At 34.2% G+C, this 17990-nt stretch overlaps 1 protein-coding gene across 7 annotated transcripts in view; it reads left to right on the plus strand.

The window, feature by feature from the left end:
* Nucleotides 1-17990, plus strand: part of CALCRL (calcitonin receptor like receptor) — an 86885-nt gene that overhangs the window by 3997 nt on the left and 64898 nt on the right. For 2 of the 7 annotated variants that reach the window (XM_016213132.2, XM_016213060.2), the window contains exon 2: nt 15059-15126. The exons of 4 other annotated variants lie outside the window; for them this stretch is intronic. The gene's annotated coding sequence lies outside the window, so the exon portion shown is untranslated. Of the gene's footprint in view, nt 1-15037; nt 15127-17990 lie in introns of all 7 variants that reach the window. One more of the 7 variants, XM_087819721.1, reaches the window with a different exon arrangement.

Here is a 17990-nt window from a genome sequence, read left to right on the forward strand (position 1 = left end):
CTCGCTATGAACCAAGTTAAGGTCGATGGGTATTAAGTTCCCGCTCTTATCTGATGATAAGTTGCAAATATCTTTGTAGAACATGTTTTTTCCTTTTTCCCTTAAATTATTTTGCTTATTTGAAAGAGACAGTATTATGCAAAACTAACTTACCAATATATTATTGTTTTCAAAAGTAGTCACATAGTGTATTTATTTATTTATTTTTAAATTTATCTTTATTGTTGAAAGTATTTTCAGATGCCCTCTTTTATCCCCATTGGCCCTTCTACCCCGCACCTCCCCCAGGCCTTCCCCACACAATTGTCTGTGTCCCTGGGTCCTGCACACACGCATATAAGTTCTTTGGTTAATCTCTCCGCACCCACCCACCACCCCACCTTCCCTCTGAGACCCCTCAGTCTGCTCCATGCTTCCATGTCTCTGGGTCTATTTTGTTCATCAGTTTATTTTGCTCATTAGATTCCACTCTGAGTGAGATCAGGTGATACCTGTCTTTCTCTGACTGGCTTAATTCACTTATATAATACTCTCCTCCATGTGTCTGAATGTTTTTGAGTGTTTTCACTGTAGTTGATTTCTAATTTCATGCCACAGGGATCCTGAAACTGGACAACAGTGGGTCTGGGCTGCCCGTCACCACTTGAGCCAATGAAGTAGAGACAAGGTTGAACGGTATAGGAGCGTTTAGTCCATACTGCCAGCAGAATGGGGGAGCAGGAGTCATCCATGAGAGTCTGCCCTGCCACCCCCAGGAGCCAGCTGCTTACATTGGGTAGAAGGACAAGATTACATGGGAAAGTAGGAATCACAGGCATGGGGAGGTAGGCAAGGTATAATGTTAACAGGTTACAGGCAATTTGGGCTGGGGGTTGCAAAGGGTGGGCACCCCCGGGACTCCATTGTTTCAGGAACAAGGCTGTTAACCTCGCCATGATGATGAAAGAAGTATGGACCACATTCCAGAGTTAACTCCCATGTCTTGGGGCATACAGCTCTCAGCCAGGTCGGAAAGTGCTTTCTCAGATCAGAACAGAACAATCACAGTTAACAGAGCATGATGAATATTTCTGCCCCTAACAATCCGAGGAGATGCTTGATATGATTTCAGTCTTATTGAATTCATTCTGGGTCCTAATGTGTGGTCTGTCTTTGAGAATGACCCATGTATATTTATTTTTAAAATGTAAAACAAAGTTTATCTGCTTATTCCTTCATGGTTTAAAATAAATGTATGATGCTTTTTACCTCACTACACTTAAAAAACCAAAAATCTCAATTCAGCTCAACCCAACATAAATCTTAATAAATGAATAAATAACCCCTATGGTATTGAGGCTACAGCTCTGTATTTTATTGAAGTTATTGAATGGAGCCCAATTTTCAGAGAAATTTTATTTGTCTTAACATGAAACATATTTTTAATTAAAAATGTTAATATAGCATAAAACTTTGTATGAATCTGTAATTATTTCTGTATTAGGTTTAGGTTAACCTGAGCTCAATTGTGTTTCTCATGAAACCATAGCAGCTCCTGAGCATGTCATTTTATGTATTAAATAGCAGTGATATAATCAAATAGCAACTAGACGGCTCTTAAGAGAGCCCCTCTCCTTACCGTTTAGTCACATGGAGGACCATCAGCATATTCATGAGCACACAGGCTTAGTTTTGTCTATCAAAACCAAGATAAATTGATCTTATATCCCAAGTACTGATTTCATAAATTTTATAGGTGAGAATTAGTTTGAACCTGCATCCATTAATTAACCTGAGATCAGTCCTTATGCAGATATTTGTGCATAAACATTCATTTTGCCTCCCTTCCAAGGATAAGTTGAAGGAAAATTGGAACTTTGTTAAGTACTGGAGAAAAATATATAACATCATAATAGAAAATAAGGAGGGCTGTGGGAAGAGCGTGTCACCAATACAAAACTGTGATTTTGTTTGTTTAATTCTGTAGTGGCTTTCAAATGTGAGGCAAATTAATAGACTTTTTTTTTTTTACTTGGATAATGGAAACCTCATATCAGAGTAACACTTTTAAGTGTTTTATTAGTCAATCTACATATGTCTTCTTTAAGAATTTACTTTCAATGAAAATTTTTGGTTTTAAATCTTTAAAAACAAGCCACTATACTTTATTAGCTAAGGCAAAAAATAAAACTTATGCATTTGTGTTATAGAAACTTAGGTGTAGCTGTTTGAAGCAATAGCATTTATGTCATATGTAGTAAGGACATTGCTACATTTTAAATGTATTAAACATACTTTCCTTAAACCCTCAGTTAGCTAACTAAAATATCTTAGAACTAGGTTTATTTGGGTAAACATATGTATTTATCTTCAGCTTTACCCCCTGGTCCTTAACATTATTAGATGAAGAAAGCATTAGTGGGTGCATATATCTTTATATCTCTGAGGGACAAATAACTTTTTTTCTTTGCCTCTAACAGGAGAGTCTGCCCTCCCTGTTATCAGCAGTGGGCACATTTCCCACACTGTACTCATACAAGAGAACCCCCTTTTTAAAGGGTGGCTTGCTACTGCTGAGATTAATATTTAGTTTTGGGGTTTGCCAGGTGCCATGTACATTATTAATTATTCAGGTATAAACTCATTTAATCTTCCCCAAAGCCCTAGGGCTATTATCTTTGTTTGCAGATAAGAAACTCCAAAACTGAGGTACAGAGATCCTAAGTAACATGCCCAAGGTCACATAGCTCCAGTGAGTCAGGGCTTGAATCCGCGCCACCTGGCTCCAGAGCTCATGCTCCTAAGCACACCGCTTCCTTTCCAATTGGTAGCCGGTCTGGTCAACCTTAGTGTGAATGGATGCTGTCCCCAGAACCTTAGGTTAAACTATAGAAATGTCCCATTGTATTGAAACAATGGCAAAGTAAATCTTAGGTTTCCTGGCTAGTCCATGAGTTTATGTGCTCAGCAGGAAATTATTTTTATGTCCTTGTTTCCCACCCCTTTCTTATCAATTGCAAAAAAATTTAAGAAAATAAAAAACAACAGTTGAAATATAAGCTCTATTGCAGAAGTAAAACTTAATGGGTTTTGGCTTCAGTTCATTGACATACGAGCCCCAAATTCACCACTTATTAGTTCCCCTTTCTCATCTTTAAAATGTTGTTGATAATCCAAATGCTTTACAAGGTTTTGTGAAGAATACATGAAACCACACATGAGAAATATTTAGCGCAGCACTTGGCACTTAGCAGTTGTTCAACAAATTATAGTGCTCTTCATAAATCTTTTGTGGACAGAACTGAAGATATAACTTGTTTCTGTGTAAAAGCTCAGTCCACAATCAACATACAGACAGACAATTAGAATGCAACCTCTTTAGAAGCCAGGGAGAGTGAACAAGTGTGGTTTAACTACAGTTTTTAGAGTGATTACACTTTTGCCACTATGTAATATATTCCAGAACCTAATAAAAATAATGTTGTTAATCACAATTTCTATAAAACTTGGGCACTTAAAAAGTCTCTTCATTCTAACAATTTAAAAAGGTATATTAAACAGAAATTGTTAATTTTTCATTCTTTTACACATGAAACTCAGAGAAATACACGGTGTGCCCTAAGTCTAACAATTATCATTGGCAAAGCTCTGATTTTAACTGTTTATTGTGACTCTAAATCCTATTTTGTTGTGCTATTGCATATATCATATATATTAGATCTTTTATTACGATGTTACACAAAGTCAAATGAGGATAACAATCGACCAAATTTAAACTAATTTCTTCTAACATAAGATAATAAAAGTAAGTTTATGTATGTTATTCATGTGGGCTTGTAGACTATAGTACATTAAAGATAAATTTAGATATCTCTCCATAAATTTTTAGTTCTGACTACTAAAACAACTGCAGAAGCTAAAAATGAAAAGAACGTTAAGAATGATCAATTTAAATTCAGTTTACAAGGTTCCAAAATTTAGGTGGCTATTTTGTTTTTGCAAAAAAATGTCTATATTACAAGGACTTCTTACTACTGCCAAATGGTAGACACTTACATAGTCTTAGATATTTCAAAAATATAATGAAAAATGCCTGTGCAAAAGGATTGTAAACACCCTTTTAGGTTTTGGATTAATATAATTGATTCTAAAATTTTGTTTAAAATATTTAGCAATTTTGGTCCACACTATGAATGTAATGGAAACTATAAACTTTCTCAAGAAAAATAAAAAGTATTTTACACTCATAAGGACTCACATTTTACATATAGTTGCATGAGTTTCAGGGCTCTTCCTTTTTGATGGATCCATTAAGAGTTCTTAGACTCACATTTAAAAACCTGTGCTAATTAATTCTCACGACTGTTATTCTTTTAGAATGAGGTAAACTATATGTATATATTTTTCAGCCACCTTAGATACTTATCAAAAAACAGACGATATCAGAAAAAAAAAAGGCCTATAAGATTATTTTCATCAACCAGAGGGCAACACTGCAGAGTCTAAGGAGAAACTCTACAGTAGGTAGATTCTGCAATTGATCATTTTTTGTCTCCCTTTCTGCAGCCCTCTCCTTCTAACTCTCCCCACCTGCACCTGCCATCCCTCGCCTTTCTGCAAGCTAAACGTACAGGAGCCACTTCTGGTCTCAGGTGGTCAGGAGTAGCATGCCTTCTTCTACGTGATAAACATAAGACCTTCCAGGATCACTCTTCCTTTTGCCAAATTAAAATCTGTTCTCAAATCAGTATATTTTATTTGGAGAATGTTCTGTTCACATCAGAATTTAATCCTGTTGGAGAACAGTCGTATTTTAACTCACATGACTATGCCGTGACTGCTTTAGGGGGTGGTAGGGTTAAACAGCATGACCTTCATTTTAGCAAGCACTCACGATGCACAAGACCCTATGCTAGGTGTCCAAGGTAAGCAGGACCGATGACTGCTCTGGACAGCATCACCTCCACCTCAGTTTAAGCCGGTGCCCATTGAAGTCTAAACTCCTAATCTCTACTGCTGGCTGCCATTCTTTTTCATCTTGTCACAAGATCAAGACTGAATGAATGCCTTCACTAACGTGTTTTCTAAAATGACAAAACCCGACAAGTCAGATATTTTCTCTATATATTTAGTATATTTGGAAATCTTGAATTATAGATAAAACATTTTAAAAAAATAAAGAACAATCTCATAGATTCACTTAGCTCACACTTTTATGTGTTTGGTTAAAATATTCAGAAACACCTTCTTTTAACTGATTCTAATATAACTTTGACCTCTCATAATTTAACAGAAAGATTTCCTTGCACCTAAATCCAATGCTAATATCATATTTGTGTATGAGAAATTGTTAAATTTTAAGACAAAAATATGTGGTTAGTAAAGTGATATTCTTAACAATAAAGCTTTGAAAAATGTTTGGTTTCATAAATTTGAACAAAAAGGCCTCAAATGAGATGTGAGCAAGAATTAAGGTCATCTACAACAAGCTGACAGGAGTGAAATCCATAAAATGATTTTTCCAAATATTGTTCACATTTTAATCAATTGAATTCTTCACCATAGTTAACTTCCTTAATTATACCTTTTCCAAAAGGATTCCTGTTCTATGTTTCATGTTATCAGCTCAAAAATTATTTAATAAGACTCACAAAGTCTTTTGATCATAAAATTAATATTGTGCATATTTAATGAACCAAATTCCAGCCTACTTTCTTGAAAATAAATATATCAAACTTAACAGAGTTTATATTTGAGTTTCTATATAACTCAAATATCCTTTCAAAAATCCATTAATTGTGCAATTTTTCAGATTAACCCTGAAAGCTAAGTTTGTTCACCAAGTTCTCACAACCGCAGTACATAAAAATCTGCACATTCAAGGTTGTAAGTTCTTAGCTGTCTCAATTCTAGTACCATATGCACCATGAAAGACTGCATGTTCAAAACTTTTAACATATGTAGTTTCTGAAGCTAAAGACCTGAATAAGCTACATATGTCTAGTGTATTCTTAGCTTAGAAATAGGAGACTCCAGTTCGATGTATCCTCAGAGGGTTTCTTTAAGCCTAACTGTGATGTAGGTCTAGAAATAACATGTGCTTAAAAAAAAGATAAATCGTTACACTTAGACAATACTTTGCTCCTAATTACTCAAAATTGTTTAGGCTTCAAGGATTGTTCTACATCCTGGTGTATGTTTTTCTTCCAGACATAATTGCATCATGTTATAATCATGGAAGGAAAACAGTCTATAAGTACAATTTTTAAGTTTTTCTATCTGGAGAGCTATCACAGTATAGCAACTCCAATTTGAACAGCTCTTTGGAATTAAATTAAATTGTAATAAACAACAAAGACCACTGGGTATCATATTACTTTATTGATGTAAAATGAGAGAATACTTATTTGAACAAATTAATTGCATAACTTTCTAAGTTTATCATGCTTGTCTCTACTATTCATTACACACCCATCATGACAGCACCTGAATACGAAAAAAATCGCTACTCCTTTTTAAAATCCGTGGGCCTATAGTTCCTGGATGCCAGATTTTAGTGTCTCTTCTTCTTTTTGTTGAACCCTTCACAAGTTTACTTTTTGCTAGTACTTCTGATACCAAATGGCATAAATTTAAAGGAAGGTAGGCACATTATCTAAAAGAGGATTTAAAATTAGTTGTAAGTTTTTTTAATGAGCATGGAATGCTCCTCTCCCAGATATCCATATGCCTAATCCCCTCACCTCTCTGTATAGACTTTGCTCAGATATAAACTTTTCTGTGGGGCTTATCCTAATCACTTTTTAAAGATCTATGCCATCACAATCATCTTGCTCATACTAGGCTCTTTTATTTTGTCCTAGCTTTTATTTATAACACCAGTCACCTTGCAACAAACCATCTACTGTAATTGACATATTTTTTTATATTATTGTTTATTTTCTGTTCATGCCACTAACATGTAAGCTCTACAAGTACAAGCATTTATCTAAGCACCTAGATAAATGTCTGCACATGGTAAGTACTTAAAATTTAGCAATTCCACTTCTGGGAATTTATATGAAGAAACCCAAAATACTGATTCGAAAGAATATATATTCACTGCAGCATTATTTACAATAGCCAAGATTTGGAAGCAGACCAAGTGCCCATCAGTAGATGAGTGGATAAAGAGCTGTGGGACATCTATACGATGGAAGACTACTCAGCCATGAAAAAAAGGACATTTTACCTTTTTCAACACCATGGAGGGAAGCAGAGAGTATTATGCTAAGTGAAATAAGCCAGTAAGAGAAAGACAAAAAGACCATATGATTTCACTTATATGTGGAATTTAATGAACAAAATAAACAAACAAAATAGAAAAAGATTCATACAGAAAACAGACCAACAGCTGTTAGAAGGAAAGGGATTTGGGGGTCTGGGTAAAAATAAAAAGGTGAAAGAATTAAGCAAAAAAAAAAAAAACACCCAAAAAACTCATAGACACAAACAGTATGATGATTACCAGAGGGAAAGGGCGGTGAGGGTGGAAGAAGGTAAAGAGGGTAAAGGGAGATAAATGGTGATGGGAGGAGACTTGACTTGGGGTGATGAACACACAATACAATATACAGATGATGGATTATAGAATTGTACACCTGAAACCCATATGATTCTATTTACCAAGGTCACTCCAATAAATTCAATAAAAATTTTAAAAATGATTAAATGAAAGAACATGTCTTGTTATAGTAGTCCCCACAGAAAACTGAATGGTGACATTATGTGTTTTCTATGCAGTGTACAACAGACACCAGAGCTGAAATTCTGGAGATATTAGAATCTCTACACTTTGCCAAAGAGAAAATATTCAGAAACTAATTACCATTTTATTATTCTTAGGTCAACCTAATATTTATCCCTTCACTGTTTTTTGTAAAGGAAAATATATTAGCGAAGATGCCTGTGTAATGTATTTAGTGTTCAGGTTTCACTGAATTCCAAGGAGTGACCTTCCAAACTAGGGTACATGAGAAGGTTTCTCAGTATTTTAACACAAAATTTTGAAGCATTTCCCCAAATGGCCAAACAATGGCTGAAACTGGCAGAATTTTTTGTTGAAACTGGCAGACTTGCCAACCGTTGCCTCCCAACAAAAGCCTACTCCATTACTTGTTACCTTTCTGGACAATAGCACTAAAAAGTCTATAGAAAGAGGAGGGAAAAGAAAACTTAGCAGTGAAATTGAAAGAAAATAAATCTTATAAAAAAGCAATATGATAGAATACAAATTCTGTTTAATTGCTCCAAAATTATACACCTGTTTGATAACTGATAAGGTACACGTTTGTTAACCTATAACTTATCAAGTTTTTTTAATTGTTGACTTATAAATACTTAAAGGTAATTCTAAAAATAATGCCAGCTCTGAATGGCCTTTCATCATTGTATAGTTTGGGAAGTTTCCATGCTCACAACCAAATGACTATTTTTTTTTTTTAATATATCTTTATTGATTTTAGAGAGAGGAAAGGAGAGGGAGAGAGAGAGATAGAAACATCAATGATGAGAGAGTCACTGATCGAGCCCACAACCCGGGCATGTGCCCTGACCGGGAATCGAACCCCGATCGCTTGGATCCCAGGTCAACACTCAACCGCTGAGCCACGCCAGGCCGGGCCCAAATGACTATTTTATAAGTTGAATATATATTTGTCATTAAATAAAATCATGATTTGTTTGAGAGCCTCATGATGAATTATCACAAAATATTTCTTCTGAATTGACACAATTCACAAGGTATAATAATATTTTTCTTTTCTAATTTAGATTCTCCATATCTTTGAGGCTAATATAGCTAACTTAATTTTCTTCTAAAACAGAGTGCTAATTGTTCATGCACCTAGAAATGGCATAGTTGAGTTTTTTTTCCCTGGTCCCAGATAGGTATATCATTCAGGGAAATGATAAATATCCTTTGAATAAAAGGCTGATTCTCAAATATGCCCATAGAGTTTGAAAAATATGTATATGAAATGTGTCAAAGTTGTAATTTCAACATATTATGTAATAAGACGCTGACTAAATTTTAAACCATAAGTAACAAACTGGTTTGGATTAAACAACTTTCTGTCCTAAATGAAGTATTGCTTGAAACATAAAAGTAAATTATAAAGTAACTTCTTGAACTTTCTGACTTTATTTGATGTGCTTATTATTGAATAGCATACTTCTAATAAAGTTATTATTACAAAACATAAATGATATTAATGCCTTAAAAAAAATGTATTTTGTTTTAAGAATTTGTCTACATTCAATGTATTTTTGGCATGTTTATCTATAGCACTGCAACCCAGTATTCTACACAACATTTTCTTTGTCCCAAGTTGCTTAAAATAGACAAAAATAATAACAGTAAAGCTAAAACTAAAAATATTTTTAAAAAGATAAGAGTGACAATTTCTAATCAAATGGGCTTGAACAAATTGTGGAAAAGGCACTTAAACTTCACATTTAAAAAAGCCTTGATAGAATTTTTAATTCAAGGATAAACAGAGAAAAAATAAATACTTTGTGGTGCATCATACTGTGAAACTTGGCAACAATGAAAACAAAGAACCGCAGCAACACACAGTAACAGGGGCGCATCTCCAAAGCATAGGGCTGAATGAAAGAAGCAAGACTATATTTTTTGCACTTAAAACTGAAGTACAAAAATGACTAATTTCTCATAGTGAGCAGAGGCACTTCATCTTTTTTTAAGCTAGTATCAATCCCTCCAATGACAAATGGGTACTCCCAGTGGTCCTGTTCAGAGAAAAAGGCATTGCCAAAATATTTGTTCACTCTCATCTAGATTCAGCAGAGACACCACACATTCTTTCTCAAGAGCCCTTCCTAATAGAATGTTACTTGTAGGATGAAAAGGCTGTTTTGAAGTCTGAATAATTGGCTGATACTAAATTAAGTGTAAAAAAAGTTGCTGTCAACTTAAAATAGTTTCACAAATTATTACAATATTCTTTCCATCATATAGTAGATTTAAGGAGATGAAATTCACATTTGTTTTAGCACTTCTTCGGCTCTTCCATATTCTGAATCACCTTGACTGCATTAACTATCTCTATTCCGGGAGATTGATAGTGACATTGGAGACATAAGTAGCTAACCTACAGCATGAACTATGACCATAAATCAATTTTGTAACTCATGATGTTGCCCACAACCAAATGTTATTAATAATTCTCTGATGAGTCCTATTTCAACTAATTCCTCTTGCTAACGAGGTCCTCACTTCATTTGTTTAGAAAGGAGCGGATGTACTCCCCATGTTTACATGTACCACATCTTTCCATTGCTTGTTTCTAAACATATAATTGAAAATTTTACACACCCTGAACTTTGCTGCCTTGGAGTAAAGCCAGAATACCTCATTTTATTACAGGTCTGGTGACAGCGTCTTGGTAAAGGTCAAGTTGAAGGGTCTGGAGATTCACCCAGAAGTTGGTGAAACTAGAAATAAAAGGAACAAGATTAGGGCGTTTAAGGACCAATTATAAAAACAGAGAACAGAGGAGATTTAGAAAAATACTCATCTAGATTTATGACTGTAAGAATGTAGTTAACTTAGTAATTACCGATTACCGAGCAAACAGACTGAGTAAAACCAGAGTGAAGGATGGGATTTAAAAGTAAAAGAAACCAGGGAAAAAAAGGGGGTCAGGGAGTGAACAGAATAAAGAAAGCAAAAGAGAAAAAAGAGAAAAGGAGAGGCCATAAAATAAGATAAATTGGTCCAATATGACATGTTTTATTTGCCAGAAATAAAAACACAGTCCCGAACTGCATCAATTAAGATGTGGAGATACTTTGGCTCCATCAACCTGGACAAATTGTTAGTATGCAAATGCCTTCCAGCTGCTTGACTTAACCTTGAGGAGAGGAAAAACTTTATCTGCCCTTTTGTTTGGGAAATAAGTTGAGTGCGAAGCCTAAGGGTTATTCCTTCTGATAAGAGGTGAGGAGTGTCTATGACGAAGTTGTGAGAAGCAAACACCACCTCCTGGGTGACCATGGTGTTCTAAGGCTCAGACCAGGTCAAGATAATGACTTGACTGTAGAGTGGAGAGTTCATCCAGTCTTGATCTACTGGCAAGTGTTAGTCTGTCTAGTTTTTCAAGAGACAGCCCAGAAATTGGGCTCCATTAATCATCATCGTGCCCTAGCTGGTTTGGCTCAGTGGTTAGAGCATTGGCCAGAGGACTCAAGGGTCCTGGGTTCAACTCCAGCCAAGGGCACGTGCCTTGATTGCAGGCTCGATTCCCTGATTTGTCAGGGTGCATGCAGGGGGCAACCAATCGATGTGAGATGTTTCTCTCTTTCTCCCTTCCACTCTCCCTGAAAAAGCAATGGAAAAAATATCCTTAGGTGAGGATTAAAAAAATGATAATAATAATAAATAAAGTAGCAGAGCTGTTTGGTAAAATGCAAAACCCTTTGCTCATTTCAAACCTATCAAATCAGGGATGCTCAGCATACAGAGGGAGGTAATGCTTAAATGACCCCTGTATGCCCCCAAAAGTTTTCTCTTTACTGAACTCTGGATATTGAGAGAAAAAAACACAACATGATTAGGTTCAAATTTATAATAACAAAATAAAAAAGTGAACAAGGCACATGTCTAAATAATGAAATAATAAACACAAATACACATAAATAGCAAGACATATATATTACCTTCTCCTCTAATTCTAGCTTTAAAGATTAGTTTTACAATTTGGGGGCACATTTTCCCATCTGAATCATCCTAACTCAAGTCTTAGAACTTGGTAAAAACACAAAATACAACTTTACTAACACTTTCCTCTTTCATTGGAAAACACACACACACCTTATTTCATCGGTGTTCATCACTGGTGTTCCAAAATTTCCTCTGTATAAACAGAAAAGCAACCTAAAGCCAAACAGAACTCATACACCTGAATCATATTTGTAAAATTTTAAGGGTTTATACTGTGCATATGACTATGATTTAATTATGAAATCTTGAGAGGTCTGATCTTAGGGAGCATGCAGGAGGCAACCAATCAATGTTTTGTTCTTGCATAGATGTTTCTCTCCTTCCCTCTCTCTTCCTCTCTCTCTAAAAATCAATAAAAATATTTTTAAAAATAAAGAGGTCTGATCTTAACAATATCCTGACAAAAGTAAGTAAACTTTCAAACTGGATTGGTGTTGTGTCAGGCAGCTCCATCCCCCCCCCCCCCCAACAACCTGACCTATCCCAAATACACTGCATTTTTATATTTATATCCATAAATCCATAACAAATATATAATTTCAGAGTAAGGAATCATACTCTTCATACTGTTCTACCAAAAAAAACTGTAAAAAATTTTTAATCTCATACATATAGTTTATGTATAGCATGAATATACGGTTTCAATAAATAGATGCCTGTATACCTGCACCTAGCTTGTCCATCACGTTCCTCTCTGATTGTCACATGTACATCCTCAGAAATAAACTATTATCCTAAGTTTGTACTGAGTGTTTCCTGCTTTACTTTATGGGTTTACCACACATATATGAGTTCTAAGCAATTTAGTTTTGCTGTTTTTATTTTTACTGTTAAGAAAGTGGAATCATTCTGCATATAGTCTTCATTCAGCCTGTTTTGGAGCTGCATCCCTGCTAATGTGTGTAGCTGTGGTTCTCTGTTCGCTGTCGCAGAGCTTCATAGAATGATGCACCACAAGCTATTTACCTTCCTGAGAGACATTTGGATTGCTTCCACCACATTGCTATTACCACAACGAAGCAATGAACATATATATAATTTTTTTTTTTTTTTTTTTGCAGTAACTTCTGCTACACGTATCTTTAAGGAATATACTTGCCAGTGGGTTTTCAGGATCCAAGCAATTCAAAGTTCTTATACCTATTTATACTTCCACCAACACTGTATGAGGTTTTCATTGCACCACATCCTTTCCAATATTTTGAATTATTGTTAAACTTTATAAACTTTTCCTAGTCTGGTGGGTATATGTAGAATCTCATTGTGGTTTTAATTTGCATTGCCCCCTGATTATGATCACAGCAAATTTGTATATAAAATGAATTAAACTTTTCCTCTGAAACATTTGTTTCTAATTGGGTAGCAGCAACTTGAGTTTGTATAATTATGGTTAAGCAACTTTTTGCTTGTAATGATTTAAGAGAAGGACTATCTTTTTTTTGGTTAGGTGATCCAGGGAATGGAGAGAATAGGTTTTATTGCTTTTAGAACTGAGAAGGTAAATTAGCTAAATTTAGCCAATATATTCCTTCAAGGTTCTGATTTCCTCCTAATAAATATACTTGTTTGCATTTTTTTCTTTTAGCTTAATTGTTGTGCTTAACTATGGCAACATCAAGGGGGTTTATCTGTATTCTTATATGCTGTATTTATTTTCTGTGTTTTTAAGTTTTAGTTGGTTTTTATTTCATTGTGTAATCGCTTCAGCAAATGGTATTGCTTAAACAAAATTAATTTTTTTTTAGTTTGTTCTAGATATTTCTATGATTTTCACTAAGACTTTATAATGTTTTCTTTGTATCATCTCTTCTTAGATATTAATCCATTTTTGGTACTCTAGATACTGATATTTTTAGGAGGAAAGTGGAAGTAAGACCATGATGACACGTACATTATCTTATTAATATGTGCAACTCATTTACTAACCAAAATTAACTCATCAACAAGTTTTCTGATAGCCAGAAGTAGCCATTGACATATTTGTTTTTCTAGTTATCCCAAATCACCAAAAGGGTAGAAAGATTCTTTCACATCATTTTCAGCTGTGATGACAAATGAAATCTCTAAAACTATGCAGAAAAATAAACCAATAACATGTCATGTTATTTCTATTTCTAGTGGCATTTTCCAGCAAGCTGGGAAAATACGCAAAATAAATTTCAACTTTGAACCTTTTGTAGGTCATATGTATGCCAGTAAAGCCCGAGACTGACAAGAGTTTTTATTTTTTTTCAAAATTGCTTGTAGAAAAATCCAGATTCTAAATATAATGCAGAGTGTTTGTTGATGTAAAAGCACACATCTCTTTAATATGACCAGATTATGATCCTAACTGAAATATATACTAGACAATTTGTAATAATATATAATTATTAAAATGTGTGAAGTTAAAATTTACAAAGTAATTAAAATATTTTTTATCACAAAATCTTTGATTGCAGAGGCTGCTTTTCACATAAGCCTTCTTAAGCTTTTGAGAGTTCCCTTAAAGAGCTCTATTGACTTCATAGAAATCCTCGGCAATAATTCAGAGATTGTTATTAGACATAGCAGCAAACTGATAATTCAAAAGGGTAAGTTCAATAAAAGCATCTCACATCCCAATATAAGCTAGTGACAATAAATAATTTGCAAATGCAAATTTGACATTTTTGAAGTTCTACAAGTCCAAACACTGTGTAAATTCAGAACAAGGTGAACTAGATGATGCCTCTATCATGCTTTTGCCATTAATTTGAGTCTGAAAAGATGCATATGAGACACATTTATAACCTTGAAGTCTTTGTTTAGCAGTGGACAAATCTCACTTGTTACTAATGCTCTATGTTTAAGGAAAGTTAAGTCTCATTGCTGACGTGTTCTAGTCTCTGGCTCCCTCTTTGACAAGGTCTTTGTCATTCTTTCACCCTCACTAATTCCTCTTTGAACGTACTGACCATCTTTCTGCACTTTGACCAAGTCATCTTTTCTTCCAGGAACAACCTTTCTCCTGAACATTTCATGGCATCCATGTCTTAGTGCCAAGATCTTGCATGTTCATGGCCCTTACTATCATCATTCTTGAGAAATGAGTTTCCAGGAACAAAGTTCTTGTTTACGTGCAGGGAGCATGGTGGCCACCTCAATGTGCCTGCTGCATCTCCTCCCAAATTCCCATTAAAATTACATTTAAAATACATATGTTTATGATTTTAACAAAAACACACACACAAATATATAACTTTAAGTTCTGTAAAATCCCGCTATTCGCTGATAACTTTTTAACCAAATTCACAGGAATGTTCTCTTGTCATCCAGGATACTACGATGACACACCCACCAAATGTGCCGCCACCTGTCAAAACTTTGGATGGCCCTATTTTCAGGTATTGCTTATATTACAGAAGAACATTCATGACCTAATGAAAGTAACATGTTGGATTTCCAATAAAGTTGAGAATTATATATAACAACTTCAAATAACTTCTGACCAAAGGAAACTTTGGAGGTCAGTTTAACAAAATACTGATAAGGAAGGACTTATGGACATCTCTCAACTTACAAAGTCACTTCCTTGAGACCTTCAGGTATGAATTAAAACCTCCTGTTCTTGTTCCTTGGCCAGAGGACTAGGAGTGTTAAATTAATTTAAATAGGTCCTATCAGATTTAATAATATTAGTAATTTGGTAATCTTAGCCACAAACATCACACACACAGGTATGTATATACACACATACTAATGTCTGTGGCTAATTTTATAACTATACTATATATATGATTCTACACATACATAGAAAACAAATGATGTTTAATTTATATAAACTAATAAGGCTCTGTTGCTCATTTGAACTAAATTCCTTTCTTCTGAAGAGTTCTTTGTTTTCTGATTCACACAGTGGCTGTTATATTTCCATAAATGGCAGAGAACCTTTCCCATAATTGAAATATTAGAGGACATAATTTACAAGTAAGGGACCAGGAAAATGGGAAGTGAGCTCTTTTAAAGATTAAAGTTGCTCTAAGTACTATTTTTAGAACTCCTTGGCAAAGTAGTTTCAATTTAAATCCTGGGCATTTAAGCTTTAGGGACATTGGTGCTTCCAAAAATATTACTGTTGCAGTTGGAGGTGTCTTCTTATTTATACTTGGCATTATAGTTGCATGCCAGATAAGATATTATTTATGCAATTATTATTATACCTCACAGCTCCCTTTCTTACAAAATTAAAGTAGCTTTCCTTCCTAAGTTATTTTTAGACTTTTAATAATGTATCATCCTCATAAACTATAATAGCATTAATGAAGTTAGAGGCTGCTAAATTATTGTATCTTAAATTCAAAGCTGAGTGACATAATTTCTGATTTTTAAGTTCCCAAGTCATTCTATTGGACCCTAAAATAGACCCTCTATAATTATTCTTTGTCCCTCAGCATGTCTTTGGGAACTCATCACTGTTCTCTCTTATGTGTCAGCTTCCTTTGCACATTGCATTTCATATGACTCACTGTTCCTTAGAGCAAGGTTTGAATGCTCTAAATGCCTACTTATATCTGACAGCTGGGTTTCTCTTCCTGAATGTTTTTCTGTGAAGTCATGCCAGATCAATTTTTATAAGGCCTCAATTTTTCTTAATGAAAACGTATAGCAAAGAACTTACTAGACCTCCGCTATCTGTGTACCAGTCATCTCCATGGAAATTAAGAGAATTACACACATTTTTTTCTAAGTATCTTTCCAACTTATAAATTATAATATACATTGGATAGTTTGAAGGAGATAAATTGGAAGTGGCTTAAAAACAAGATCCAAATTTAAACTGCTTTGTCTTCATTAGATTGATCTCTGACTCACAGAGTATTGGTAAGATATATACATTTGGTGAGAAGTTAATTGCCCATTTTGTAATTTAAAATATTTTATTTCTAAAAATTAAAGTTTAAGGTGGATATGTGTATGACAAATTCCAGCAAGAAAGAGGTCGAAAAATTATCTCTGGGAAGATTAAAACATATAACTGAGAATGAGAATTGCAGTTTGCTATCATATTAGTTTGACTCATATATGGTTTAATTTTAACTTAATGAAAGAAGCACAGAAGTGAGATTTAGTATGGGAACTCCTACTCTTAGCTCATCTGCCATTGCTGTGGGACATGAGACAAATCACTAAATTCTCCTGAACTCTACCTTCTAAATCTGTAAAACAAGCAGGTTATACTATAAGACTTCTCAGGTCCATTCAAGCTCTCTGAGATTCTGAACCTCTGACTGTATCGACTCTGAACTAAAGATAGGAACTAGAAATAAAATCTCATCTGAAGTTCTTTGTAACAAATAATGCGATTTGTAATACCTCAATTCCTCTAACTTAGAATAGTTTTGCATTGCTTTATTTACATAATCATTCAGTAGACTCTAGAACTTGACAGATGGATAAGAGGTGTGCAGGGGGAAATAAATAAGGAGAATATCTCTGGCTAGATTGAATTTTGACAACAGAAGGATTTCAAGTTATCACTAAAGTTTAATAATCTTACTGAAAATTCTTTCTGACTCCAAGATAGTAAAAATATTAACTTGTAGCTTCCTAATAACTTAATAGGTCCATTTTCACATTTAAATCTTAATACAACTAAAATTGAATCTCACATATAAAATTTTCCCCCAAAATTGATGGACAATTTTCATGAAATAGTTCGTCTTTTCTATCATTGATTTAAAACTCAAGTAACTTGTTATATTTATTAAATTTTATTAACAAAATTAGTTTGGATTCTTGGGTCCATTTGTTTGTTTTCAGTTGAACTTTGGAATTTTTCATTACCTTGATTACATTACATTTATAAATTATTCAGTGGACAACTAAGCATTTTTATACATTTTAGTTTTGCATCTATTAATAAAAATGTGCCTTTATTAAAAATTACTTGATGCCTATAAATATAATTGGATATGGGACAATGGGGCTAGATACTACATGTTTCACATGGAAATGAGCTGTTGGTGCTACTTATAAACAAATAAATATAAGGCTTTGCAAGCAATGGGTTAGAAGATACCAAAAGGGCTTCTCTTTTCTTATTAAGGACAATAAATTACCAGGATGTTAAGAAAAGTCCTTTGCAACTGGAGCATATGTGTAATGACTTATATATATGACCATGACTATTAACAAGTAGCTTACATTTTTTTTTATAATGAAGTTTTATTTTTGATAATGAAGAACATTATACATTTGCTAAAACATG

This window comes from Miniopterus natalensis, chromosome 8, assembly GCF_054644295.1.
Source record: "Miniopterus natalensis isolate mMinNat1 chromosome 8, mMinNat1.hap1, whole genome shotgun sequence".
Taxonomy (NCBI): domain Eukaryota; kingdom Metazoa; phylum Chordata; class Mammalia; order Chiroptera; family Miniopteridae; genus Miniopterus; species Miniopterus natalensis.